Source organism: Amblyomma americanum, chromosome 9 (assembly GCF_052857255.1).
Source record: "Amblyomma americanum isolate KBUSLIRL-KWMA chromosome 9, ASM5285725v1, whole genome shotgun sequence".
Lineage (NCBI taxonomy): Eukaryota > Metazoa > Arthropoda > Arachnida > Ixodida > Ixodidae > Amblyomma > Amblyomma americanum.
In genome coordinates this window covers 60,912,634-60,940,588 of record NC_135505.1, presented here as the reverse complement: position 1 = coordinate 60,940,588, position 27,955 = coordinate 60,912,634, and the positions used below count along the sequence as shown (strand labels likewise).

Here is a 27,955-nt window from a genome sequence, read left to right as displayed (position 1 = left end):
GTTTCTGACAACAAATTGATCTGCAACAATTCCGGATGGCCTACGTTTGTTCGGAGTCAATGCCGCTCTGCCTTGGATTTAATTTTTTCCTCCCCAGGAGTCTCTGTTATGTCTTGGGCGCCTGTTGACTGTGCAACAAACAGTGATCATCTACCGATTAGTTTCAAGTTTGCACGTCAGTTAACTCTTTCCGAGTGACATCAGCACACGTTAATAAATTACGGTTGCTTTAAAGACACGCTAAAATCAGCCCTCGAAATCACTTTAGACAGATGCGCTGAGACAAGTGCCGAATGCAAGGCTACACATCTATGTTCAGTACTGGAACATGCATGGCAAAAGTCTGAATTCTTGGTCAAGGGAACCAAGGGTGCAATCGCCAACAGTTGGGGAGATGCTGAGTGCACGCGTGCATATAGACGACGGAAAGCAGCTTGGAAGAAACTTCTCATAAATCAGTGCCCAAAAAATTGGTTGGATTATAAGTATGTTGCAGCAACATTTAAGTGCTCTGTCTCCCGTGCAAAGAAGGAGTATAATTCAAATCATTATGATTTCCTTTTGCAATCGGGAAATAAATGAGCTTTGTTTAATTTCATGAGGCACAAAAAAGTGATTCTGCCGGCTGTCAACATTGAATCTCTTGTTCAGTCCCCTGTTGACATTGCCATGACCTTAGAGGACATTGCGTGTGGCCTAGAGCTTCGCTGTACATCTGCTCTACCTTCTCCAGCTATATTCACATGCGCCTCAAGTGATTGCACTGAGGTCTCTATGCCTGAGCTGTCTCAAATTGTTTTGCGATTATCCCCAGTGGCTCCTGGCCCCGATAAGGTCACTTCATCTATGATCAAAATTTTGATCAATGAATCTCCTGAAGACCTATTGGCTTTAGTTAACCATTCTATTAAAGGTCCTTGGATACCCTATGAGTGGCGTCTTGCTGAAATAGTTCTATTGCTGAAAAAGCAAGGGGAGGGTTTTACTTGGTGGAACGGGCCCTTCTCAGCCATGTCTTGTCTTTCATTTCTGAAAACGCTCTCTTGAATCCGTGTCAATATGGTTTCAGGCCGGGCTGTTCAATTTGGTGTGCTCATACTGACCTAGAGAGGCGAATTAAATTAGCACGCAACAGAAAGCAGTTTGCTGCGCTTGTCACTTTGGATGTCATTAAAGCATACGACAGCATTGAACACTCGACTAGTCAGATTACAGGAACACAACTTCCCAAACTATTTTGTAGCCTGGATTTCTGCTTTCTTGGAAAATAAGAGAATTTTATTGCTGCCAAAATGGTGTTTCCTCTAGGAGATTTCAATTGGCAAGAGGTGTACCGCAAGGATCAGTTCCCTCACCTATTCTTTTTAAAATTTTTCTAAGCTCAGTTCCGTGCATTTATTATGTGAAAACGTGTATGCCGACGGTATTGCATTTTTTACATCAGCAGGGGATATTCACACTCTTTATCACACCTTGCAAGATTACCTCAATGCTTTTGACACCTGGTTAGGAGGAATTTATCTGTCCCTCAATGTGAAGAAATGTGCACTGTTAGTATTTCCGGTATCTGTTGCTGTAAATATATGGCTGGTCTATAGAACTAACATAATTCTTCAGGTTCAGACGGTGAAGTATCTCGGAGTGGTATACAACTCTACTCTATGCTGGCGGCCACACATTGAGCAAGTTTCTACAAAAGGAGTTCGGGCCATTGACATCCTGCGCAGGCTTTGTAGTGCTCAGTTAGGCATGAGAAGGCATACACTTCTGATGATTTATAAAATGTACGTCTGCCCAGTTTGGGAGTTTGGCTGTGTTTTATTCTCAGGAGAACCTGCATATAAACTTCGCCTTCTTGTGCTCTTGGAGCGTGATCAGTTGCACTTTTGTCTGGGGCTTCCAAAATATGTCACCAATGCTGTTCTGCACCTTGAGGCGAGAATACAATCTTTATCAGCTAGGTTTCGCCTTTTAACAGTTCAAACATTTTTAAAAGTTGTGCGACTCACCTCTTCACGCCTTCAGTATAATATTTGATAGTCAACCTGCAGTCTTTTTTAGTGCCGCCTGGTCTTGTTTGCATACTCCATAGATATGTTTCGTGCAGTCCCTCCTTGATCCCTTAAACATTCATTTCACAGATCTCCGCCAAATGTATAACAACTCATCTTCTGTGCAGATTAAATTCAATGACATTTTCCCATCGAATACAATCTTGCAGCCCTTTCCTCTTCTCCAGGGTTTGTTGCAGGACCACCTAAGGTTCTTTCCCTCTCATATTCTTATTGCTACCGATGCCTCGCAGGATCGTGAAAAGGCAGGTGTGGGAATTTTTTCACCTTCACTGGACTTTTTCTCTTCGTCTTCCTGACTTCACGCCAATTTATCTGGCTGAAATATTAGCAGCAATCTTAGCCTAATGAAAATTAGAAACTACTGTTTCCCAGGTCGTGTTTATGATGGACTCTGTCCATGGGATTTCACTTAAATGAGGTTGCAGATTCCTTAGCAAGAGCTTCTCTCTGTGGCCTATTTGTTGCTGTCCTGCCAACGTGTACATATATAGCTGCGGTGAGGTTTCGCAGCTATACAATATTTCAGAAATTTGGTGCCTCGGCTCTTACATCATCTCCCGCATATCAGCATCTTCTGCATCCTTCACATATCTGGCCTAGCAGTTTCCCCATTGTGCCCTTTTTGTGCCGAACCTGGGACAGTAGATCACTTCCTGCTGTTATGCCGCCGCTTCTCTCATTTGAAAAAGCGTCTTTTGCAAATTCAGTTTCATCAACTGGGTTTGCCTGTGTCCTCTGCGGTTGTTCTTTCCATTGGCACTTCTATGTTTGGACGAAGCGACGGGAGTGTGCGCTCTGCTGTGCAAAGTTTCCTTCAAGAAACACGACTCCCATTCTAATTTCTTTTTCCGACTCTCAGTCAGTACGAAATTTAAACATTACAGGCATTGTATACTATTATGCACTTTAAGCCATTTTCCCGTCTTCGATCTTCTAGTTAACAGGACCCTTGTCCTTGAGTCTTCCAATCTATCAGCCTTCATACTATTACTCCTTTTTCCTGTCAAAACATTCCTGTCTCCAGCAATTAACCGCCTGTGTCTTGGCCACTTTCCCGCAGTGTGTATGTGCCAGCATTGTTTAAGGCCAACAAGAACTATGTGCCTACAGAGCAAAGGGAAATGCGTGCGGACCGGTGAATGTAATTTTTGCAGCGTGCGCTAGTGAAGACGCGGTGCGTCTTTGTGTGCGCTTGCACAAATGTCGCCGCACAGTCTCGAAAGATTCAGCCTTGTTAGCGCCTTTACCGGTAAAATGAAAGCCACACAAGTGTATAACCACAATAGCGGACAAATTTGCTTCGTTGAAGCCTGCCGGAGTTGTTCCTTTAAAACTGCTACTTTTAACACTTGCATCAATGAGCAAGTAGAGGCAATAGACTGACAAGCTGTAACTGCCGTTAATTTATGTAAGTTCATTAGATGTGTGTCTTCAGCCTTGACCATCTCACTGACTCCGTCGCCAGTGAGCTTTCCGTGGCTTATTTCTCTTGTAGCAGGCTTTAGCAAAGCCAGCACGTTTGTGGAGATCGCGCCATTCACAATTCTGGTATGTCTTCATTCTTCTGTGTAATCGCAAAGCAAATGGAACAATCAGCTCTTTTGCAATCTATAGCTTTGCCGTGAAAGGGGTGATGCTTTATGAATTCTCTGGCGGTATGTTTGGCAGCCGTTCATTGTGCGTTCAGTCGAGTGGAGAGCTGGGCGAGTTGGTGCGTGATTGTAGAAAGAAAACCAGCGCAAGCGACGGAGACACAGAACAGGAACACAGTACGACCCACAGAGGACAGCTTCACATGTCTTCCTGTTCGGTGTCTCCATCCTTTGCGCTAGTTTCTTTCCACAATGGTGCATTATCGTGACTTGTGGAAGCTGGTGAACCATATCCCGATGGCGGTACCTGTAACCAACAGTTTACACCAAAAACTGGTACAAACAGCTTCTAGTTATGGCAAGTCACTGGGCTTTTTTTTTATACAGAAGTCGTTTTATTCGTGCTCGCATGGTATACTGGTATACAATCCTTTTTCCGTGTCTCAATAGCCAGTATACAGGGAAGAAAAATGCATGATATTCTTCGATTAGACTAAATGGTCTAATCTAAAATGCGGGACAACTTCCCGTTTTGAACAATGCTGAGTTCTAATTTTTTTTCTTGCTTGACCTTTTTTTTACATTCTCGTTTTGCAGGCAGTGCAGGAGTACCAGCAGCCAGGGGAAGAGCACTCCAAAGGAACTGCAGCCAGCTATGCTGACCCATAGCTTGATGCTCCTATCCAGGTTGTGGCGACTACCGCCTTGCCTAGTAAGTTAAAGTGGTGAATTGCTTTATTTGTTTTGTACCGCCCCTTCCTTTTTTCAGACTTTGAATCCTGCTATTTTTTTTTTCTTGCCATTTTTCGTGTTCTAAGCTCTATTCTCTCTCAATTTCTGTAATGTTTCATGGAATTTCTCCATTCTGCTTTCACATCACCTGTTAACGTTGCTTTCACTATCTTTGAATCGCAAGGCTACTGGAAGGCTGTGTTCTCTAAGGTATCTGGTCGAGCGACCTTACAGTCTACCAGAACATGTTTAATGTTTTTTGAACTGTTCTTGCACTGGGGGGAAATCCAACTGTGCGGACTGACCGTGCCCCCCCCCCCCCCCCCCCTTGCCACCGGATACGGGCGGTGCAGTTTTGGCTACTAGGCTTTGTTCCGGTGCAACGCCAGCGGTGGGGATGGGTTGGCCGGGGCCCATCCTCTGGGGATGCAAAACCCCATGGGAGTGGCAGCGACTCTCATGGGACTGTGAAGGCCAGTCGCACCCGTGAGGTTCGATGCCTGAGCGCAGGCAGGCCTGGTTATATCATCAAACTGGACCCACGGAATCCAGCATGGAAGGCATGTCAAAAGTCGAGAGGTTTTCAAATACATTAAATCCAGCCTCTGCATGTGGGGGCGCGCGCGGCTGCCGACCAACACGCTGGTTTCCGGCTACAGAGAGGCTAGGTCTGCGCTGGGGTTTACAGCAGCCATGCTTCTCGGAATCGATGTCCTCCGGGAGGCAGCCTCGCGGCTGACCGTGGGTCCATGGGGGTCATTGCGGGACGCGAAGGTAAGGGGTGCGTAGTACAACCGGTGCAAAATTCTTCGATGTTGTGGAGTACCGGCAGAGTAGGCCCGGTGATCTCACCCTAAGCCATGCCCTTCTTTTGTGGCCCGGTCACCCGGCCTAGAACGCTCCCTCCTCAGTAAGCGTGGAGCATGCTAGGGGAGAAGATAAGTGTATGGCTGGTTGGTTGAAGCACAGGTGTGTCCCGCCGGAGGTGTTAGGTCATGGCCCCGAGGGCCGGAGGGTCGATAGGCTGATGACCTAAGCCTCTACTGGCTGGACCACACCACACATACTTTCGGAGTCTGAAAAACTGGGAAAAGCACTCGACCACTAGTAGCTGGCAAGTCTGAAACAAACCCTCAAAGTCATGGAGGAGCCCGAGGTAGCTGACCCAAGGTTAGGTTTTCCTGTCTCCGGCAGTCGGAGCCCGTTGCATTTGTGGGTGGTCGGGTATCCCGTGAGTGGAGCCGCACCATTGGGCAATCTCGATGCTCTCCCTGTTCTGGCCAGACAGGCCAGCAATGGAGTCGAGACGAATGAAAGATCAGAGCCAAAACTCGCTGTCCCCATTGTCTTCCCAATTCCCATAACCCCATCCCAAGTCTTAATTCCAATACCTGTCATCCAACCCCTTCCTCTACAACCCAGGGGAGATCAGGGGAGTCTCCCCGGTCCCGCTTCCCCGGCTGTGGTTCGCTATTTAGTTCCCCCCCACCCCCCCACATTTTTTTCCATTTTCACGACCTACGGGTGGCGAAAGTATACCATTGCCTTCGGGCCTTTTCATTTATTTTAAGATTGGGTTAAGCCTGTTATACGTTAGTGGTGCAGGCAGGGGCTTATTATCTTTCGTTCTGTTTAAGTGGCCCCAACCTAATATTTGTCTCCTGCACAATTATCTACCTTTTGTACTTGCTCCAGGGTATTGCCTGGTTCTAAGGCAACCTGATCTAGCCTCAAGTGCATGGGTGCTGACTCTTGAATTATTATATAGCACTTCTATGTGGATTTTATTCTTACCAGCTCTGTATTCATGCCTTGAATCTTTTGATCACATTTTTTCCCTGCACTTTTTCTCCATTTCATACATAGCAGGCAATGCTGCAGAGGCTGCGCAATTAGTGTGTTCGTCAAACCATACTCCGCCACATATCATTCATCCTTCTCAAAACCTTATTGAGTATTTGGATGAAAACTAGGAGTGGTATAGAACGAAGTGTTACCATTGAAAATCACGGTCAAAACTTAAAGGCGCGCAGTGTTCACGTCTTCTGGCTATAAATTTCACTGAGTGAACTACTTCTGGGGCACATTTTGACTTGCAGCAATTCGCTTTGAAAGCCTCTTATCAAATTGGACTTTGTCTGCATGAACAGGCAGGCTAGATTTGGCAGCATTGCCTGATGTGTATGACATGCAGTATAGGATTCTCGGTTCCACACTTTTTTTTTTGGTGTTCCATAAGCACATTGTTCCGCTCAAAGAGCAAAGTTCTGTTGGATTAAACTGTTTCCTCCAGAGCTTTCGTCTTTTCCAACAGACAGGGGATGTATCTCGGTCTTCTTCAGCGCCAAAGATGCACTTCTCTTTGTTCAGTGTGAAACCAGCTTCATGAATCGCCTTAAGCACTGCCCTCAAATGACTGTCATGGTTGGCCTTTGTTGCGTGCCAGATCAATATGTCTATGTACACTCATTCCAGGCAGGCTATCCAATGCTTGACTGATATCCTTTTGAAATATTTCTGATGCAGAGCATAAGCCAAAGGCTGTACAATGTACTGGAGGTGCAGATTTTGGGCGATTGTTTGTCTAATAGCATCTGATAAAACCCACGATTGGCGTCAAGTTTGCTGAAACAAGTGGCACCAGCCAACTGTGCTTCAATATCCACTTTTCTATGAAGCATGTATCTCTTGCTCTTGATGTTTTCGTTAGTATCCCATTTTGTGATGCCATGCTTCGACACCATGCTTTGGGTTACAAAACACTGACACTGGTGATTGGCCTCGGAAGAACACCTGCATTGCACTCCGCTTCCTTCTGTACCCCATAGATCTGGCCAGTGCGGCCGCTCGGCACAGCTTAACCGGCTACATATTGATACAGTGATGTGTCTTCGGAAGTTAGAATTTTTTGTGAAAGAGCATACGGTCGCATTGTAGGCTGTCAGTGGCTTGGCAAACAACCGTGATGTTGCATCTCCATCATCCCATGATGCCCCTACAGCTGCGTATGTGGCGCGCAAGCATTACCACCTTTTGATCATTCATGATAAGGCTGTGTGTTCAAATTTTATTTCATAGCTTCATATCTACTTCATGGTTTGGTAATATCATAGTTTTGAGCTACTTATAAATTTGTGACTGCAAAGATCCAGATTAATGGTTATAAATGCATATTCCTACTCTGATGCTCTTTGGATTAGGTTTGTACCCTGAGGTTTTAATTAGAAGATTCAACTTGCATAAGCCACATTTTAAAGCTGTACGCGGATTAGTGCTATCTGTGCCTTGTTGCATGCCAAAATTAGACAGCTTGTATATGTGTCACAAACGATATACTGATTGCGGTTCATCGTGGTAATACAAACTCTTAGCACTACCAAGTTAGGCATTCTTGTAGGATTTAAGATCAAGGTCTCTTGAAGAACTAGCTTCCTAATGGTTTCTCCGTGGCTTTCATAAATCTGCTTGCTTTTATGATACAATCACTTGTGGCTCTAGACAATTCTTAAGCCTGTGCGTGTCGTACCTAATGCAGTATCCATGGGGAGCGGCTCTGCTGACGACTTGATAATCAGTCTTATCGACGCTACAGGACTGATTAGGGGGGACATCTGCTCTACCATTGTTTACATCTGTGCTGGCGTGCCAGAAGAGTACTATGTCTGCAGCTTTTGCAGCAGCATAGGTATAAGCGTTTTGTTCCAACATGCAGGGCTAATCACGCGAGCACTGCTTAACTCAACAAATGCAGGTAATGGCACTGCGCTGCATTAAAAGGTCCAAGTTATGATGACTCATGTTTTTGAGACCAATCTGGCGTCTAACAACTATCTGAGGATGTGTTTATAATGCCAGTGATTGTTCACTCATTGATTCTAGGGTCCATAACATTCAGCATAGCTGCATTGTCCGTCGATTTCCTTCACTATTATATTCCTTGAAAGCTAAGGTGTTGGGATAGAATAGGAGCAGTAAGGTAGAAGAACGCATTGTTTCTAAACAGACATTACTGCAGTGTCGTGTCGTATCTCTAATCGACCACTTATTGTACGTTCAGTATCACACAGCCAGGCAGCATGTGGTTGCGTAAAGGGGTGAGGAGTCATTTAAAATGTTTTTTTTTCTTCTCAACGGTGCCCTGGCCACCTTGCATCACAGGCCTGAGTTGCTGCCTGTAGGAACTGTAGGGTTCGAATGTTCCCCGTGTGCTTTGATGTAACGAATATTGGCAACAATGTGGGAATCCCGTGGGTGCTCACATAAGCAAGGACCAAAAGACCACGTTGACAGCAGTGCGTTAACCCACTCACATTGTAAAAACGACAGCTAGAGGTGGTAAAGTGAACAAACATATGCTTCATGCAAAATTTCTCGTGCTACAAGCTCAAAGCATGAACGCGAAAAAGATAAAAAAGGCGTAATTGGCTGCCTTATACTGTTAGCGTCACGAGTATCAGCTCGCGGGAATGTTTCGGCGAGGCCTCGTGGAGTGCCACGCTGACATGTCCACATGCGACGAGCTCCTGACTCTAAATGATGGACACACTGTCCTCTATGCCTTTAACAGTCACTCCGTCTGTCGGTGCTAGGGTCGCTGCAATGCAGGTGCCCTCCCTTGTCAGCTAAGGTAACTAGGGAGGACAACATCGCAGGGAAGTAAACCTAAGGGCTCAAAGCGGCCATGAGTGCCCACAGTGGAGAGAATGCGCTCTCTAGTTTAGTTTTTAATATCGGAGCTTCCTTGTATCCCTGACTGCATATTATCAATGATCCTTTTGTATTTATCTCTGAGATCACATCCACAAGGATAGCTTTGCTTTGAGATGATTAAGGCCATGCATGCTGGTAAAATAGGCAGGTGCCGCAACATATCTGATGTGCAATTTTGGGTGCACTCTGCTGGCTCCTGGCACTTGCTTGATGCAGTAGATTATTGTTTTACCTTAGCCAGTCCATCTAAACTTGCATCAGCTTTGCCTATATGCATTACGCCATCGGTATCCTATGCATGGGTTATCGTCTCTGCTGCCGTGGTTTCTTGTCAAGATGAAATGTATTCCTGCAGTTTAATGGCTTTTTCTAAGGCATTAAGGGCCATGATAGATCACACTAAATATTCTCGGCCTTCATTATATACAAGTGTTTACTGTATTAAATTCTGCTTTTAGTAATTGAGGCTTTCCCTTGTGCATGTTATGCTCTTCTGTGTGTCACTTTGCAGGCAAATCAAGCGTGTTCGCAGGAGGATGGCTAGATGCTTGAGGAACAACCTCTATGGACAACTGCTACCGAACTATGCAGATGATATCCTCTGGCTCATATTTTTTCAAACTGTGCATCCATTCCTTTGAATTTCTGATGACTATGTGCCAAGTTAGGCACATCAGAATCCTTCTGGGCAATTTGTTTTTTGCTCTTTGTGTCTTGCCCTTTGAGATCTTGTTAGCAGCCTGGCTGGGCACGTGCCATTTTCTTTATCAAACCACGTTGTGCAATTTTTTGAATTATTTTTTTGTTGTCCTTAGCTTGTCAAAGCTATATAGCATGCATTCGTCACATTCTTGGAGTAAAACCTGTTGATAATCGGTACTCGTGGCATCTCCTTGCTATATCCCGTCCTTGCTCTGTTTCAAACATGGCCAGTAACCAGCAAGCCAAATTCAAAACACTTGTGCCAATCTATGATTACTTAACACGTTCACTGCGTAGCCCCTTATCATAGTTTTGATCTCTGTGCGTCGTGGCCCACCGGTGGGTCACCCGATGCTTTCCGCGGGTGCGTCGTGGCCCACCGGTGGGGCACATTTCTGAGGCTGTTTTTTCCGCCTGCTGAAAGATGGCTCTACTGGCATTTTCGGTTGCAGCTTGCGCGGGCTACTTCAATCATGTATGCTAGCGCAGAAAATCATCACGTAATTCCCTTGGCCCGTGCATTTCCAGGAAGTTGCTTCCCCTGGGGCCGCATTTTTTAAGAATCCATTGTCCATTTTCCGCTCCATTTCGCGTGACGTAAGCCTGACTGAATCATCAGACGAAAGCAGCAGTCGATCAATCAAAGAACTGAAAAGCAGCAGATACCCGCGTTGACGATAGCCTTCGCCATTCGTTGCGCGCTGTGGTTCAATATGGGCTGCAATGTGCATCCAATAGTGAGGTCCAGTCGCCAATGAGCCAATAGTCAGGTGGCTTCCCACGGACGTTTGAACGGCACGGCTACGTCATCGAACAATAATGACCTGACGTAAAGGACCAAATGGATCATAGAAACAAAATGGATAATGGCTTCTTGTAGCATACGGCATCTGGAGAATTTATCTAGTCATTTATTACCGCGACTCTGCTCGCTTCATCCCCAGTGAACGCGACTGAAGCGCGTTCTCAAGGATGTCCTTGAAAAGCGGCGCCCTTTCTGTCTACCAAATTTCTGCTTTATGCAACTAGAGCGCGGCCAAGAGTTTCGGTCATTCTGGTCCGCACAAATGCCAGAGGCGCTTGTTGCTCTCGCACCCTCGATTCTTCTTTCTTTTCCTGGGCATGCACAAGTTTTCACAATATAGAGTTTGCGTTTTGAAGCCGTTGCCTGCTACGTTACCTACCCACCGACCAGCTCCCCTTTGTGGGGCAACGTCACGTGACCCTGCGTTTCAGCATTCACTAAGCACCAATACTCAAGAACAAGACCTCAAACTCGACATTTTATTCAAGTACTTCCAGAATAATTTTCGTAAGAAAAAAAAAAACAGTTCAAATCACAGCATTTGCAACTAAACGTCTTACGTGCCACCAGCTAACGATGTCAAAAACGTAGTCTATGTTCAGGAGTTCTACTCGTGCAGAAGATTGAAACATGGCAAACACATAAATGGCCTTCCCGCGCAATTTGCGCAGAATGTAACAACTTTCTTCGCCATTACCCTTGCCTGCTCTGGACTTCTGCGAGCTCTCAGCGATGCGTAGCATCCAGTACATCTCCTTCGGACAGACCGTGCAGGTCCATCGGCCTTTTCCAGCGTATGGGCGCGCTTTGTTCCGCGTGTCCTTTCGGTCTCAATCTGAGCTGTGTCGAAGAGTGCGCGTGCCAACTCCTCGCGGAATTCGATGATTGGCGACGTTTTACCGTCCACCATTGAACGGACAACCCATGCGTTCACAACTGCAGTTCCAACGATGAGCTCCACCGCAGCTTTCCTATACCACTTGAGCCCTTTCCGTAGGCAGGAGTAGTAGGACGTCATTTGGTCACTGTAGTCTACGCCCTTTTTCACCACGTTGTAGTCGAGGACTGTGCGCGGTTTCATGATCGGCTCACCCTTTCTCGTTTTTTTTCCGGTATCAACAAGGCTGGCGTCATGCTCAGCAACCGTTGTGATCATGAGAACGGGCCGTTTATCCAACCACTTCAGCACCTTTACGCCGTTGTGGGATTCAAGACCAACGACTTCGCCTTTTTTAACTCTAGCTTGTGTAACTTCTTTCGGAAGCCCCTTTCGGTTCGATCGGAGAGTGCCACATAAAAATGTATCATCTTTCAACAGGCGTGACGCAAGCGGCATGCTCGCGTGGAAGTTGTCGACGAAAAGTGTGCGACCGCAGCCGGTGAAGCCAGCCATCAAATTTACTACTACTTCTTCGGCATGCCCCATGCCCGCTATGGCGCCAGATTTTCCGGCATATATCTGCACTTTCAATGTATAGCCCTCCTTCGTGCAGGCCTTGTATAGCTTGACTCCATATTTGTGGGCTTTACCAGGGATGTATTGCCTAAAGGCGAGGCGCCCACGCCACGGAATCATCGTTTCGTCAATGACAATCTCTTTGCCTGGCTCCAACACTGAGCAGAAATTGCGATTCATTTTTTCCATCAAGGGTCGAATACGATAGAGACGATCCTGCTGTGCGCTCGGTTCCTCGTTATCTGCGAAATGCCAGAACCTTAGTAGCAGCAGAAACCGGTCGCGGGCCATGTTCTGGCGAATGCAGCTTACGCCGTACAGATCGCTTCTTGCCCAGTAGTGCTGCAGACCAGGAAGCCTTACTAGACCCATGCAGATCAGTACACCAACGAACACTTTCATTTCTTGCACGTTTGTCTCAGTCCATTTCTTCACACGCGATTTCTCTTGTAGGACGTTCGAGTCTATGTACTGTTTCCCATACCTGTTTGTCTCATGAACCATCATGTCCCAAATGTCATCAGTCAAAAAAAGAGAAAACAAGCTGAGAGCATCGTTGCCAGTCGGGAGGCTGATTAGCACAGGAGGGCTCGAATATGATATCGCTCTAACTCTAGTCGTTATCGCATTCCAACTTTCGGTAGGTAATGCAGCCTGAACATCACCATTTTCTGAATCCTCAGATACCGCTTCGCCGCAATCGCTTGACTCACCATCCCACAGTTCAGAAGAACTTTCTAATAACTCTTCGAGGCTGTCATCGTCGCTGCTTGGACACTCAACGTTCGCTGGAGCAGAAGTTGTGCCGCACGAAGTGGATGGCAACGTATTTGGGCTGCCGTGTGTCCCGGCGGATCTGCTTCCACCGCAGGGTCTTTTCTTCTGGTTTTCTGTACCTCCGTCGAATTTTTGACAGTCCATCACGATTTTTGAATGCTCGTAAAAAATGGAAATCACAAGGATGAGGACCACGAGGCTTGGCACTGAGAGTGAGCCAAGTTATTGCGAATAGGACAGACTAATTCTTCAGCTGAGCTCTTGCACACATTGTGAGCGCTTTTCAAAAGTACGTTGCGCATGTGCAAAGCGCCCGAACAAAAGGCTGGCGCGGGTAGCTGGAACATTTTCTGCGCTGTTTCCTGATAGCCGTCAGCTTTATCATCAGACCCATTGCAAGCGCCAATGTCAATAAATACAGGCGCGCTTTATATCTCTACCGCCATCTGTGATATGATAGTGGAAACGCATTTTCACGCATTTGTGGAAGCATATCGTCGCCGCACTGCAAGAAACGCCTCGTTGTTTGCGCCACCACGGCTGGACTGCGTTGCGTGACCCACCGGTGGGCCACGACGCAGTGAACGTGTTAATATATAGAGCACGTACACACCTCCACTAATAGCATTTAGGTTTATTGCGTAATTATTATCTCTTGCTCTGTTTGGTATCGCTGACAAATGTAGTCCTGGTACTACAAGCTTCCAAGAATTAACCTTTCAAAATGCTTCCAACCCTTACTTTGAAGTGTGTTACTACTGAAAACATGTAAACTGACATGCTCAGTAGTAGTAGTGATATCTGGCTTTCTGCTTGCATGAAGCCGTAGACACAACCAGATGCCTTTCAAACACACGTGTGCCTACTGCATTTTATGTGCTGTACACACACAAAGCATATGAACAATTCGCTTGTGCCTTTAGAGACTTGTGTTTAGGCTACTACGCTCTGTTTGAATTTGCAGTAATGAGGAAGATTATTATGTGGACAAAGTGTACATCCTGCTTGAAGAACCTTTGAAAGCAGTCTAGTGCTGCGAACATATGCAGAACCATACCGTCATATATGCATGCGCAAATTTAGGTTTGCAGGAAGCCATCTGTCTTTTCCTAGATAACTGTCTAGACCAACTATTCTAAGTATACCACTATTGACATTGCATTTTAGCTGCTATAAAACATCAGTTTCAAATATTTGTCCTTTAATGCACTATGCCAGTTGTAGTTCTTCGTTTTTGACCATATCCTTTCACATTTCATGCCTAGGGAAAAAAGAAAACGACACAATGTGTTGACAAATGTCGTTTTTGTGAATGCTCGCTGCTTCTCTTCACATTTCTGTTTATACAAAAGCACACAAGCGCTGGTGCTTGTGGCATTTGTGTTCATTTTAATGTGAAACTCTTTTGCTCTGTTTTTTTTTTCAGGCCATTATTTATAAGCCAATGTGTACAACGTTCCAGAGGAAGAAGCCTTCAATACCATGCCTATTATTTATAAGCCAATGTGTACAACGTTCCTGAGAAAGAAGCCTTCAATACCACGCTTGCCAGCTTTTCATGACCCCATTGCTTGATGTTCATAACCTGTAAAATTGCATGTGCAGTGGTGCATCGTGTTTGAAAATAATTTCGATATAATTGTTTTGTTTTAATTACAGGGATCTAAATAACAGAGAAAATGGGCATCATCCTCAAAAAAAATTTTGTTTAGTGGACTGTTTGTAAAGATTATAATTTTTTTCCACAGAAATGACGACCGCCTTGGCAAAGGCGAGGGAAGGAGAGAATAACGGGAATAATAGATGGCTGCACAGTGGCCTCTTCAGGTGTTACGGACGCTGAGGGAGCACCAGGTTCTTTTTTTCTTTTTGGCTCGAGAGGCGTGCAGCAGAAGCCGTTGGCGTACATTGGTAGAGCAGTTTAGACTAGGCTCCGAATGAGATTCCCAAATTCAGTCATGGCATGTACAGAACACATGACCACATACAGCAATCAAATGCAACCTCAGACCTGTCTACTCTTGCGGCGTGTGCACTTAGCAATATTAGTATTAGAATCACTGTATTCGATCGCTCAAAATCAAGCACCAGAAAGGGAGTGGGACCTGATGTACAAGCACCAGCCAGTCTTTCAGCTGTCTTGGACAAGCCAGGCACTCCATGAAAAAGGGGTGTACAGGCAAGGGGTTTAATGGTCGTGGGGCATTCCAGAAAACAGTGGGTCGAAATGGTGTATGTTTCAGGGCAGTTATAACGTTCAGGAAATGTTACATACCGTAAAAACCGGACTATAGGTCGGACCGGAATATAGGTCGACCCCCTAACTAACCAATCCTAAAAATGAAAAAGATCTTTTTCAATGGGAAAAGTACCGAAAGACATTCTTACTTTGAAACAAATGCGACTCGAGAGGTTGCACAATGGTGACAGTATTTAATTTCATTTAAATGCTGCTTGTATGTACACCGGCAAATTTTTTAACAATATCGCGCACCAATCGGCCCGCGTGTTTGTTTCTGGCACAGGCAAGTACGGCGCCGTAGAGCAAAGCCCTCCTCTTCATGAATCGCCGCAACCAGGATGGCGAGCCTTTGAATTGCGCCCTCGTGAGTCTAGAGGCACGCGCGATCTCTGCCGCTTTCACGCGGATGCATTCGGCAGTCACAGGCAGCGATCTTGCTCGCAGCGCAACGTTTCCTTCCTATTCTCGATACACTAGGGTCTGCCCACGAAATGTTTTCTTCTGGTTGCTGCAAGTTGTAATACGCAGCTTCTGCCTCCGCCGGTACTGAATGCTCTTTTCGGATACTCCAAATTCGCGCTGTGCCGCCAGGTTCCCGTGAACTTCCTCGTACTGAATCGTGTTTTTCTTGAAGGCGACGGTAAATTGCTGTTAGCTTCCGCTTTGCATCTATTGAAACGCAAAATGGCGGCACTGCTGCTGATGGCGATGGTGATGGTGGCTGCTGACTTCAGCCACCCATTGTTGCAAAACTTCAGTATTTTTTCCGCCAATGACCGGTATATAAGACGGGGGTCGACTTTTCACCGTGGTTTTTTGAAAAAAAGTTCGACCTATATTCCGGTTTTTACGGTACTTTTGCAAGACAGTCTGTGCCGGTGTCACTAAGTTGTTGCATGTCCATTTGAATTGTAACTTCATGACTTGGAGAATTGAATAAAACAAGCAGCTGGAGCTCACTTTTGATAAAAGATCACTGGTTCCAAAACATTATGCACGACTAAAAATGCAAATTGCAGAAAATGACGCCTTTATTTTTGGTGCAAAATAAGGCGAATCAGAACCCATCCTGTTATACAGAGATCGAAGCAAAATCTCTGGAACGGAGCTGATGGTCATTGTGAAAAACTTAATGGGACATCATATAAAGGAGCACACAATGCGATTATGCTGGGCATAGTGTAATCGTTCCTTAAGTGTGCAAATTGATTCTTTCATTGATTCAATGTTCTTTCTTGTTTTTTAAAGCAGAAATGTCAAAGGTGAATATTGCATGTGCTGGAATAGTTAGGCTTTTGGTGCATCTGTGTTTGATGTTTCACTCTTTATCTTGATTCTTGTGCTGTACGGCCTTGCATCTTTAAACATCCATGTTAACATAATTGAGTGTGACTCCACTACTTCACACTGTTGCTCTGTCTGCTGGTTGGGGCTTTGTGAAGATTATAGCTCTGCAAAACCTGTGGCGTTAGTATCATTCTGTGTATTGTATATGTTATTGTATGTGCAGCTGTTCACTGCTTTATGGGCATTTTTTTGCTTTGCTGTGGAGTACAAGAAGATTCTTTGTGGTTGGTCACAAGTGAATGACCTCATTCCGTGATGAGCATAGCATTACTTACTCTTTCAAAACGGTATTTCTTGTTGGGTTCATTTAGCCTGCATTATGACATCTTCCATTTCATTTTAAGGCTTTTTTAAGAGCAGGTAACATTTGGCTGTATAAGGTGTACTGTGACAGTTTTTTTAGTTTTCCCGTAATACTGATTGCTCTGCACACCTTTTAGTCAAGGTAGCGCCAGTTTTACCAGTTTTTGTGACCTGCAGTGTTTTTTCTTAGTTGCCCGACTTGGGCCTTTACAAGAGCCAAGCCTTCGTGCATCACAAAATTCCTGTAAAACCAGTGTAGTGCTGCAGTTATGCTCAGGATAATGCAGCAACAGTTGACAAGGTGTCAAGTTGCACTTTTATTCACAACCTGTCGCCGTGTTCACTGCTTCTACAGCGGTGGTCTAGCCATTGGAGCATGCACCTCACATGTAGGATGTCCGCTGTTGGATTCCCAGTGCCACTGTATACCTACCAGTGCTACGATACGCAAACCTTGTCCCTGGCTTCTGCTGGGTGGAATGCTTGGAAATTTGAGTTTGACCCCACCTTGTGTAGACGAACGTGCCTGATGCCTTGCTGCAATTTGGCCAAATCTGCCCTTGCGCCATGAATATTCACCATTGTCATCCTCGGCTCCCACTCTCGCTCTTCCGATGACCTGACCTAATCGGTGTGTCCTCAGAGATGGGTTCTTTTGTGCCAACCTTGGTGTTAGAAAAGCTGGTTACCTTAAGCCTTTTTCAGAACAATGCATTGATGAACTGATCTGCACTTAGAAGTGCATTGTGAAACTCTGTCATGACAGTTTCTTCCTTTTTTGTCTTGTCCCAAAATTGGAGGTGCAGGTATTACACGAGTAAATATGGTATGTTCTAACTTCATTCAAGAGACAGTAGTGTGCAGTTTAGATGTGGGTGTTTCTACCGACTTGATTAATTACGCCCTTGGAGACGGTGGAGGCGGAACATCATGTTCGGCCTATTTTCAACATTCGTGGGCCGCTGTGACCTGAACATTTTTACCAGTAGTCGTGCTCTGAAAACTTTTCATTTTGCAGTACTACAGCTATAAATGGTTTAATAAATAAGTTACAGTTGTATCAATGTTTTTGTTATTAAACATAACTGACACTCATTAGTTCTAAGCCTGAGTAGGGAGGCTTGTACTGTCCTTCCCATGAAGCCAGAAATTGGGCAACTTCATTCATCAATGCAATGGCTATTGACTCTGTTCTATTGGCGTATAAATTTGTAAGCAATTGTCTGTTTGCATGAATGTAAATGTAATACCTGCATGCAGAACTAAAAGTGAAGAATGTTTGCTTTCGAACTCTTCTTTTCAGCCTCTCCCTACTGAATTTACAAAACCTTGAAAAGCTGTTTTACGCGATTGAATTCCATATTCGTTGTGTCATGCACATAACACCACATAAGCTGTTGCGTGTGTAATCTTTTGTCTCAGTGGATGTAATCTGGTTCTCACATGCAGGTTTCCGCTCCAGGGACCACACGTATGATGCACCTTCTGGACAGAATTCGCCAGGTTAGAATCGGCACTTTTTCTCCTTATATGCTTTCCTGAAGATTGTCTTTCAAAGAGCACATTGAAGGATATGGAAGATTCAGTTTACTGAACTGTGGCAAATGAAGGCGATACGTGCCTTTGATATTTATTGAAAGTTGCTTTCTGTTATATGCGAACTACTCACCGAACGGTCACCGCTGTGAGTTCTGTTTATTGATGCAAGAAATTGTACAAGGAACCAAGGCCCTGTCAGGTTTTTACACCTTAGCCTTGGCCTCCTTGGACACTGTCTGAGTAGGAGCAAATAAAACAAAAAATGGCATTCTGCATTGGGCTAAGCATAGCTGACTGCCACTCATTTAGTTAAGCCCACCTGATTGGACTTTGGACAGTATTGGTCGTGATCCCAGTAATGTAAGTGCAAAGATCAAATGCAGCAACTTCGGATGAATCCAAAGGCTGCCCTATTTTTTGGCAGGGATAACATTTCTTGCAGCCTAAATGTTTTTTTGCCTGCGTGCAGTATTGACTGCCGAGACATCTTGTTTCAGACCCGAGTTCTCGTTAGGGCCGATCTGTTGAATAAAACTTTAGGTAAGCATCCACAGCTTTTGATGTGTGCCCCCCCACATTCAGCTTTTCTTCCTAACTCCAAGTCAACTGTGAATTGTTGTTTCTGGCATTTTTTTTTCCAAGTACTCTGCTTGTACAACACAGGTTCAGTTGTCACACAGAGCACCCATGGCACACCTCCTGTGCAAGATTCAACCAGTGAAAGGCTCCCTGTGAGCCACTGCATGGAGTCTACTCCTTCCGGCATGGATAACCACCGGGGTAAACCCACAGGAAATAAGCTGCATGTATGCACGGACTGCAGCAAGGCATTCAAAAGAAGATCAGAGCTAGTGGTGCATCTCCGAGTTCATACCGGTGACCGCCCATACCATTGTAACGACTGTGGAAGCAGCTTTGCACAAAGGGCCACCCTAAACCAACACCAGCGCATTCACACAGGCGAGCGTCCTTACTTTTGTGACCGCTGTGGATGCAGCTTTACACATTTGGCTGTTCTGAAGAGACACAAGCGCATTCACACTGGTGAACGTCCTTTCCATTGTGGCCACTGTGGTAACACCTTTGCAGACCAGATAAACCTGGTGCGACATCAGCGCACACACACAGGCGAGCGTCCTTACCGTTGTAACCAGTGCGGCAGCAGCTTTGCACTGAGGCACCACCTGGTGGTACACATCCGTACCCACACTGGTGAAAAGCCGTTTCAGTGTCAGCTGTGCCCCATGGTCTTTACAACTAGTTCACACCTTCTGAGGCATGAGAGATCCCATAAGGGTGCAAAGCCCTACCAATGTGACTTGTGCCAAAAGGCATTCACCCAGGGGAAAAATTTGAAACACCACAAAGACACAATGCACAAAGAATAGCAGTGGTCCGTGATGCCCCTGGTATGTGTGCTTTGCTGACTACCAGTTTGTGTGCAACCTAACAAGATTCTAGCTGAATACCCCATGAAAAGTGCTAGTAGCTAACCTTCATCATTAATTACATTAGCAAGTTTTGTTTATTGTGACAAACTTCTCAGAAAATGACATTTTTTGTGCCCTTGCACAACACCCACGCTGCAGCTCCAAGTCTTTCCTGAACACGGAGAGTGAATCTGCTGTGCTCATAAACTTGCATCAATGGAAATAAAATCGCAATCATACGTAGATGGCATCGCGTTCTCTTGGAGAGTGACTTTCAAAAACGTACTCAATATTATTTACTGGTGCTAGTTGTCACCCTACCTCAGGGAAGAGACTTTGGTGTGTGAAAGGTCACACAATTTCTTTAGTCTTGAAGCCTGTGCGTGATAATTTTTGCCAGCTTAATTATAAGTTCACTCATTAATATCACTGAACAAATTACTGTTTGTATGACAACAAAGGAAAACCTGCTGCTGTGAAAATCTGTTTATAAAGTAGTGTTAGTGGCAGGAATGAGAGAGGACAATTAGGTATTCAGCCTCAAAATGATGTCCTGCGTTGGTTTGCTGGCTTGAAGAGTTCTGTGTTTTTTGGAATGAAAGACGACACAAGAATTCACTAACATCTGCATCGCCATTCCTCAGTGCACTCTCTCTGTTCCTTATAAATGGTACAATATTTGTGAAGCATTGTTTCTTCACAGTCTTTAATCTTTTTCTTCTGTTAGAATACCAGCTGTTTGTGACCATTTTGCATTGTGCTAGCTTCTTTGTTATGTTGGTGGTACTTGAAAAAGTCTTCTTTATTTACATAAGGTGTTCATGATACCAGCCACAAGGGCCGTGGCTGCTGAAACAAAAATACTTTGATTAGTGCCTTCAAAAATATTGTAATCTTTTAATTTGATATAAAGCTCATAATTTAGGTCAGTTGTGTGAAATTGCCTAGTGCACATTAGTATTTTTCCATTTTCTATTACAAAATGTTGAATATATTCTGGCTGTTTGTAATGCTTGTTTACTTGACATATGTTTCATTAAAATTCAAAGCGATGCAGTTCGTTAGTTTTCAAAAAAGTTACTTCTCTCTTTTTTTTAGTGCTATACTTCGAGCATCCTTACACATCATCATGCCTTGCATCCAGCAAAGAATTGCTGTCATGACTCTCTTCAGCACTCAGTGCTGTTCCCCGTAACAGAGCTATTCTGTCTGATAACATTACATTACCAATAGCACAACAACTAGTGGTTGTTTTGTTGGTTGCTTTGTAGAGAAGTTCAAACTTCTCATTTTCCCAACCATTGCGCATTTAAATGCTGTTGCATGCATTTATTCTTATAAAGTTCGATGAGCGACCTTTTAGGTGAATTTAAAATGAATAACCCCCGTTCTTCTCTTTTGCACTTTGTGCAGTCTTCCCCAAGCTTTGCACTAGCATGTTTTGAAGCTCACACACAGTTAACATATATATGCCTCACGACCTACATGCAGGACACAGTGTGGAGTAACTGTGAAAGTTTTTTTAGCTAAAACTTGTGCCTGCTAGCGTAGGTTCAAGAGGGTCTAAACTTTTCCTGTGCAAGGGTTGTGTTGAGTTTGTGCACCTTTTTGCGTTTTATGTGGTTACAAAGATTGGACAGTTCTTTCTAAACGCCAGTTTTGAACCTTAACCCCATCGAATACATTGTAATTCTGCAATAAAAGCTTAATTTCTGTCCATTGTCGTAAGGAAACCAACATGTGTGATGAGAAATGCGATATTAGAGTCGATGTCAAATGTTTGACAGGTTTTGAATCTGCCTAGTATCCTACATTGTAGGAAAGCTTGAAAGCTGGTGTTGAGAAAAATATTTCCGCTAATAAAAGGATGTTTGTGATTTCGGGTTGAAATGAACCTTTTATATTGCAGAATATTTTAATGTTTTCAGATTAGTAAACTTTCGGCATATACGAGTTCTGTTGTGTACTCAAAAAATGTTTACCTTGTGTACTCAAAGAATGATTACAAAGCACACCGCAGTTACGATGCCACCGCGGTGGCTCAGTGGTTATGGTGCTCAGCTAATGACGCGATAGTTTGGTTCGATCCCGGCCATGGGGGTCGAATTTCAATGGGGGCATAACTCTAGAAGCCCCTGTGCTGTGCAATGTCAGTGCATGTGAAAGAACTCAGGTGGTCATAATTTCTGGAGCCCTTCTCTACGTCATGCCTCGGGACGTTAAACCTCGGGAGTTGCTTCGGGACGTTAAACCCATATACAGTAAACTAAACTAGTTACTGAGTCAACTCTGTACACACAATGCCTTCTGTTTGAGTGCATAACAAGGAAATAAGGTACTTTCAAGTTCTGCTGGCTCATGATCTCTGGATAAGAGAAAGGGCTGGTAAGCAACGGCATTAAGGTCATGGTTCGCACTTATGGGGTCCCATTTGTTTTTTTAACTTCATGGACACAAGAGAAATTGCTTCCTACTGCACAGTGCACGAGTGACTTTTTTCAGCGTACACCCCACAACTTTGAAAGGCTTCATCAGTGTGGGTGATGTTGAGTGAGTGCTCACACATATACCACCACATCCCTTACACAGCAGAACCACAGGAGAGGGATCTTGCTGTCAGCTTTGAACTACCGTGGTAGTTGCATGTGAGATATACTGTGGTTTAATAATGCACAATGCTGGCACTGTAGCTTTGTCAGCATGTATGCAACGCCACATTCTGGGACAGGTTTGACCATTGGTTTGAAGTCGGCAAGTAGACGAGACATGAGTGCGGGCACAGTTTCGGAGTGGACGTGCAATGCTGTATGCTAACATCACAGCAATGCGTTGAGGTGCACAGTGCATCATAGTTTGTTGCTTGGTTGCATGTGCAGAGGCTGGCATTAGTTTGTCTAGTGTGGTTCTCTGCAGTTCAGCAGTCTATTGTTGCTATTTTTGCTGTGAATCATGGAACTGCTTACAAGGCCTGGAAGGCTTTCTATTGATTGATCAAGGCAATGCTGACAGGCATGCTTAATGCCAACACCATGGCACTCATCCTGTTACCTTTTACAACACATCTGGCTTGAGGTCCGCCATCTATTGGTAAACATAGCTATGCGGGAAGGCCCATTTCTTGACTTTCGCATTGAGTTCTCGAAATAAGGCAGGGGGTAAGGTGAGTTGAGGTGGGATTGGCAAGCTATAGCGTACAAATGCCACCTATTGAGTGGTGCATTATATTCCATGCACCTCTGACACACCCGTAGCTGAAGGCATGGTGCCAATGATTGAAGGGCCCTTGTTTCTAGGTCAAGAACTAGACTAAACATGTTGTTTTGGTTTCTGAGCTTTGCTGCTAGCCCATGGCAATGGCAGCTGTAGAAAACTGGCTTGCCAATAGGCACTGAAACTCTCTTAGATGACCTGTGGACATCCAAGGGAATTTCAGTCCCATTGGGTTGTCACGGGTCATATCTTTTTTTTTCATGCAGTGTCATCTTTTTGATGCCAATGTGGGTTCCTCTCATTTACGTCCGCTTTGTTGATGTGTTGACCTGATTATTCGTGCATTTCTTCTGGTCTCTTGACATACGGGTTATGAAGATCTTACTACCGTCATGCTATTAGTGGCCACTTATGTGTCAGTTCATGGATTTCAATATTTCACTTATTTTGCATGACCACATCTCGCGTTACTGTTAGGCTGCCTAGTCAAGAAGTGCACACTTCTTTGCACGTCATGTTTTTTTGCATGGTCCTATGTAAGTACAACTTTGTTTACTTGGGTTCTAAAGTCCATACTTTTGTTTTGAAAATAATAAAGGCATTCACCCATTGATATTTTTCTGAAATTTTTTGTACTAAACAGGTATGAGATATTCAATGTAATATTCGTGGGCATTTTTTCTTCACATTGGTTTTAATTCGTTTTCATAAATTTCTATATTTACACGTCCCAGTTTTATGCCTATATGGCAGATGAGATTAGGATTTTTTTTTTTGATGAGATGGCTGGATCTGTCTGGGTGAGCACAGTGTATTCAAGGTGAGCTAGAGAGATCTTTGTTGAACTGTGGTTGTAGTTAGGGTCACAAACGTGAAGAGAAAAGGTTTTTAGGTAGTTATACCATTTGACATGTTTCCATAAAGCCATACTGAAGCTGCCATATTCTTATTCTCCTTATACAGTGCAACAGTTTGGCTTTAAAGTGCCATTTCGTTTGGAGACCTTTGTTCATACGGGATGTAGGCTAGAATCGTTCCTTCCGATGCGCTTAATTTATTCTTTTACCCTCTCCTTCGAGTGCAAAGTACAAAAAAGAGCAACATATTGTTATGAAGACGAAGAAGAGGGCAGTGGCGCGGGACGGAGTGCTCGCGCTAGGCCCTGAGCCATTAAATCATATCTTCATTCTGTCATCATGTCATGCCTTCCTTGGCTTGCCACCTCGTAACATTTGGTGTGAGGTGCTGGGTACTCATCGTCATCCTAGCCCCTGGAGCATCTCCGCCTTCTGCTCGCCTTCGTCGTCGGCCGAGGGGACCTGCGCTCCGCCGCCCAGCCCATTCCCCAGCTCGAACCGACCAGCCGCTTTCCCTCGCCCCGTCCCCAGCACCGACCACAAGACACGACGACCAGGACCTGACGTACGATGACCCGACTACTACCCGAACCAAGACGGCAATTCCGCCCAGACTGTGCGGCGATCCCTCAACCCTTGACCTTCGGCTGTGGGCGACCGACCGCTGAACCCGATGCTCCAGGGGCAACCGCCCACCAGATCATCTCCTTCATCTTAGTGGCAAGCCTTTCATCTTCTTCTATCCTTTCTGGCCATGCTCATCGTCACCTCATCATTCGTAATTCAAGCAGTCGATAGGGACGATCGCTCGGAAGACCGGGGTCATGTTATGAAGACGAAGAAGAGGGCAGTGGCGCGGGACGGAGTGCTCGCGCTAGGCCCTGAGCGATTAAATCATATCTTCATTCTGTCATCATGTCATGCCTTCCTTGGCTTGCCACCTCGTAACAATATCAACCCCAACTGTACTGTTCAAACCTGCTGCAGGACTGGATGAATGGCAGGGCAAAATTGTGACAAGAAGTAAAACAGTGTCCAGGAGGCACCAGTCACGGCACTTAAGGTTTGTCGCAACGAACTATGCTTGTGTTCAGTTTACTTGTGTGGCGAACAACTTTTTTGGTGCGGACATACCCTGCGTGAACAGGCACGCTAGGTTTGGCAGCATTGCCTGCTATGTATGAATTGGAGTATAGGAGTTTGTTTCACAGACTTCTCTTTTTGTTTTCCATGGGCATGTTGTTCCACTCAAAGATTGAAGTTATGTCGAATTAAGCCCTGCAGGGCTGTAGTCTTTTCCGACAGGGACTGTACTTCCTGAAGGAACTCACTGCTCCCAAGAACCTTTGCACATTGTGCTTGGATGATGGTTGTGGAAAGTTTACAACACAGATTTTCATCCCTCTTAATTCCTTTCCTTGTGGTATCTCCAAGGATTTTGACTTCTTGAACACCAGAGAGACCTTTCTCTTTGTTCAGGGTGAAACCAGCTTTGTGAATTCTCTTAATTAAGGACTGCCCTCAAATGACTGTCATGCTTGGGCTTTGTTGTGCCCCTGATCAATATGTTGTCTATGTACACTCTCACACCAGACAGGCTATCCAGTGCTTGACTGATTTCCCTAAGCCCGTACGGTGTACTGAAGGTGCAGATTTTGGACGACTGTTTGTCTAATTGTATCTGATAAAACCCACGATTGGCATCAAGTTTGCTGAAACAAAGGGCACCACTCAGCTCTGCTTCAAGATCCTCTCTTCTATGAAGATGGTACCTCACACTTACGTTTTTGTTGTGTAATAAGCATATTCCAAACTCTAGGGTTGGCTTAGATTCGAGGATTTTAAAAGCTGGCTAGTTTTTCATTAAAACTGCTAAATATGGTTCACAGCTAGTGCTATCTAGAAAAGTCAGTATCGCAGCCGCTACTAGCCGTGCCAGTAGCCAACCGTACACAATCGGGGACCGGGGTCGCCATTTTGACCTGTGTCCTGTCAGCCTCGGTGTGCGGCGTGGTATCGCGATGGCACCAAGCAGGAGATGCCACTACAGTGCCGCTTTCAAGCGAAAAGTTGCAATAGCCGCAGAGGCATCGTCGAACCTTCAAGCCGGGCGGGACTTAGGCGTCGACGAGAAAAACATCCGTCTTTGGAGGGGACAATGACAGCAGCTTTTTGCGTGCGCCGCAATGATTATGGCATTTAGCGGACTAAAGAGAAGCCGTCACCACGAAGTGGAGACAGTTTTGGCCGACTTTGTTCGGACGCAGAGAGCAGCTGCTCTTCCAGTGAGAACAGAAGTGCGAAAACTAGGGAACTTTCGAGGGAGCGAGGCCTAAAGCCAAAGGATTTCAAAGCCAGCCGGGGCTCGCTTGAGAAATTTATGAAGCGCTTCAGCTTCAGCCTCTGATGTCGCACTTCAGTCACACCGAAGCTGCCAAGCGATTTTGAAGAAAAGCTGATAGCTTTTCAGTGCTACGTGCTGCGAAAGAGAGAAGCGGCAGGCTACAACCTTGGGCAAATCGGCAACACCGAACAGACGGCTGTGTATTTTGATATGCCAGTGGTGTACACCATGAATGAAAAGGATGCCAAGGAGGTGAAGGTGCGCTCTACGGGCTACGAGAAGCAGCGTGCAACTTCGATGCTGTGCTGCACGGCTGATGGACATAAACTCCCTCCTTGTGTGATATTTAAAGGAAGACACTGCCTGATCGAGAAACTTTCCCAAGAAATGTCATTGTGGGGGCAAATGAGAACGGGTGGATGATGATGCGATGGTGGAAGAGTGGGTTAAGATTGTGTGGCGATGGTGTCCAGGAGCCCTTTTGACAAAGAACTTGCTCCTTGTCGTCGACTCTTACTGTGGGCACTTGATTTGACAACGTGAAGGCTGCGCTCGCCCAAGCGAGCACGGACCTTGCTGTCATACCGGGCGGCAATGCCAGCCAGTTTCAGCCACGATGTCTGCATCAACAAACCTTTCAAGGATCATCTGCAAAAATATTACACTGACAGGTTGACTGACGAAGACCGCATGCTAACGGCATTGGGCCGCATCAAACATGCATCGTTATCGCAGCTGGCGGGCTGGGTAGCTGCAGCGTGTGACGACATCCCAGGTACTTTGTGCGTGCCTTTAAAAAGTGCAGCATATCTAATGCGCTTGACGGTACTGAAGATAGTGCACAGTTTGAAGGTGATAGTGACAAGGGACACACGCTGACGACATTGAATTAGTTCTGCACGTTCAGATTCAATAAATGCTGTTTGCATTTTGTGAACGCTGTCCTCGCATTTTTGTTCGGCTTACATTTGAGGTAATATTTTTTTTTGTTGGCTTTGGACTTCGGGGGTCGGCTTAGAATCGGGGTCGGCCTAGATTTGAGTAAATACGTACTTAATGCATTTTTCGCTTCAATACATTTGGCGCAAGTGAAAGTTTGGTGTTAGCCAGGAACGGAAGTTTTCGGAGCATTTCTGCGAGGTTCGCTTCAAGAAGAGTCGTATTTTTACAACTGAATTTACGCTTCGTGCCCAACAATAGTTGAGCAAGTACAAAAACTAGTGTTAGGATGAAAAGGTATGTACCGAACCAATATGTTAAAAAGCAGCGTAGGCAGAACAGATACTTGCACCACACCTCTTGAGTGAACATAGGTATTAGAAATAAAGATCTGCCTGTACAGAAGAAAAATCTATCGTTTACAAAATTCACAAATACAGGCATAAATGTAGTGCGGTGGTTGTAGCTGAGCAAGGTTGTTCATAAGGAATATGTGCTCCACGCTTTCATAGTCCTTAGCTACATCAAGTGTCACCAAGGTCAAAACTTCCCTCTTGCGCATTGAGAGTCTAATTCGGCTCTTGAGAACCGCATCCGCGGCCCATATGGAACAACCACGACGAAAGCCAGTCTGTGCAGGTCTGATGTCGTTAACGTGATGAATATGCTTTGTGAGGCAACTGTGTACTACTCTATTAACTTTACAAAATTTGAGGTTAAAGCAATTGGCCATATATTCTCTAATTGAAATCCATTCTCGCATTTTTCAAGATTTTTTTTGCAATCTTCCAACTGAGGAATCCAAGATTTTTCCAATGACGCATTTACAATATCCAGAAGATGAGTTGTGAAGTCTTGCGCTAAAATATTCAACATGCCCACAGTAACCCCCGTC

At 45.1% G+C, this 27,955-nt stretch overlaps 1 long non-coding RNA gene across 1 annotated transcript in view; it reads left to right on the top strand.

Moving 5' to 3' along the window:
* Positions 1–19,027, top strand: part of LOC144104717 (uncharacterized) — a 32,071-nt gene extending 13,044 nt beyond the window's left edge. The window contains exons 2-4 of the long non-coding RNA XR_013308620.1: positions 4,265–4,379; positions 18,191–18,244; positions 18,944–19,027. This is a non-coding gene — a long non-coding RNA (uncharacterized LOC144104717). The remainder of the gene's footprint in view (positions 1–4,264; positions 4,380–18,190; positions 18,245–18,943) is intronic.
* Positions 19,028–27,955: the final 8,928 nt, after the last annotated feature.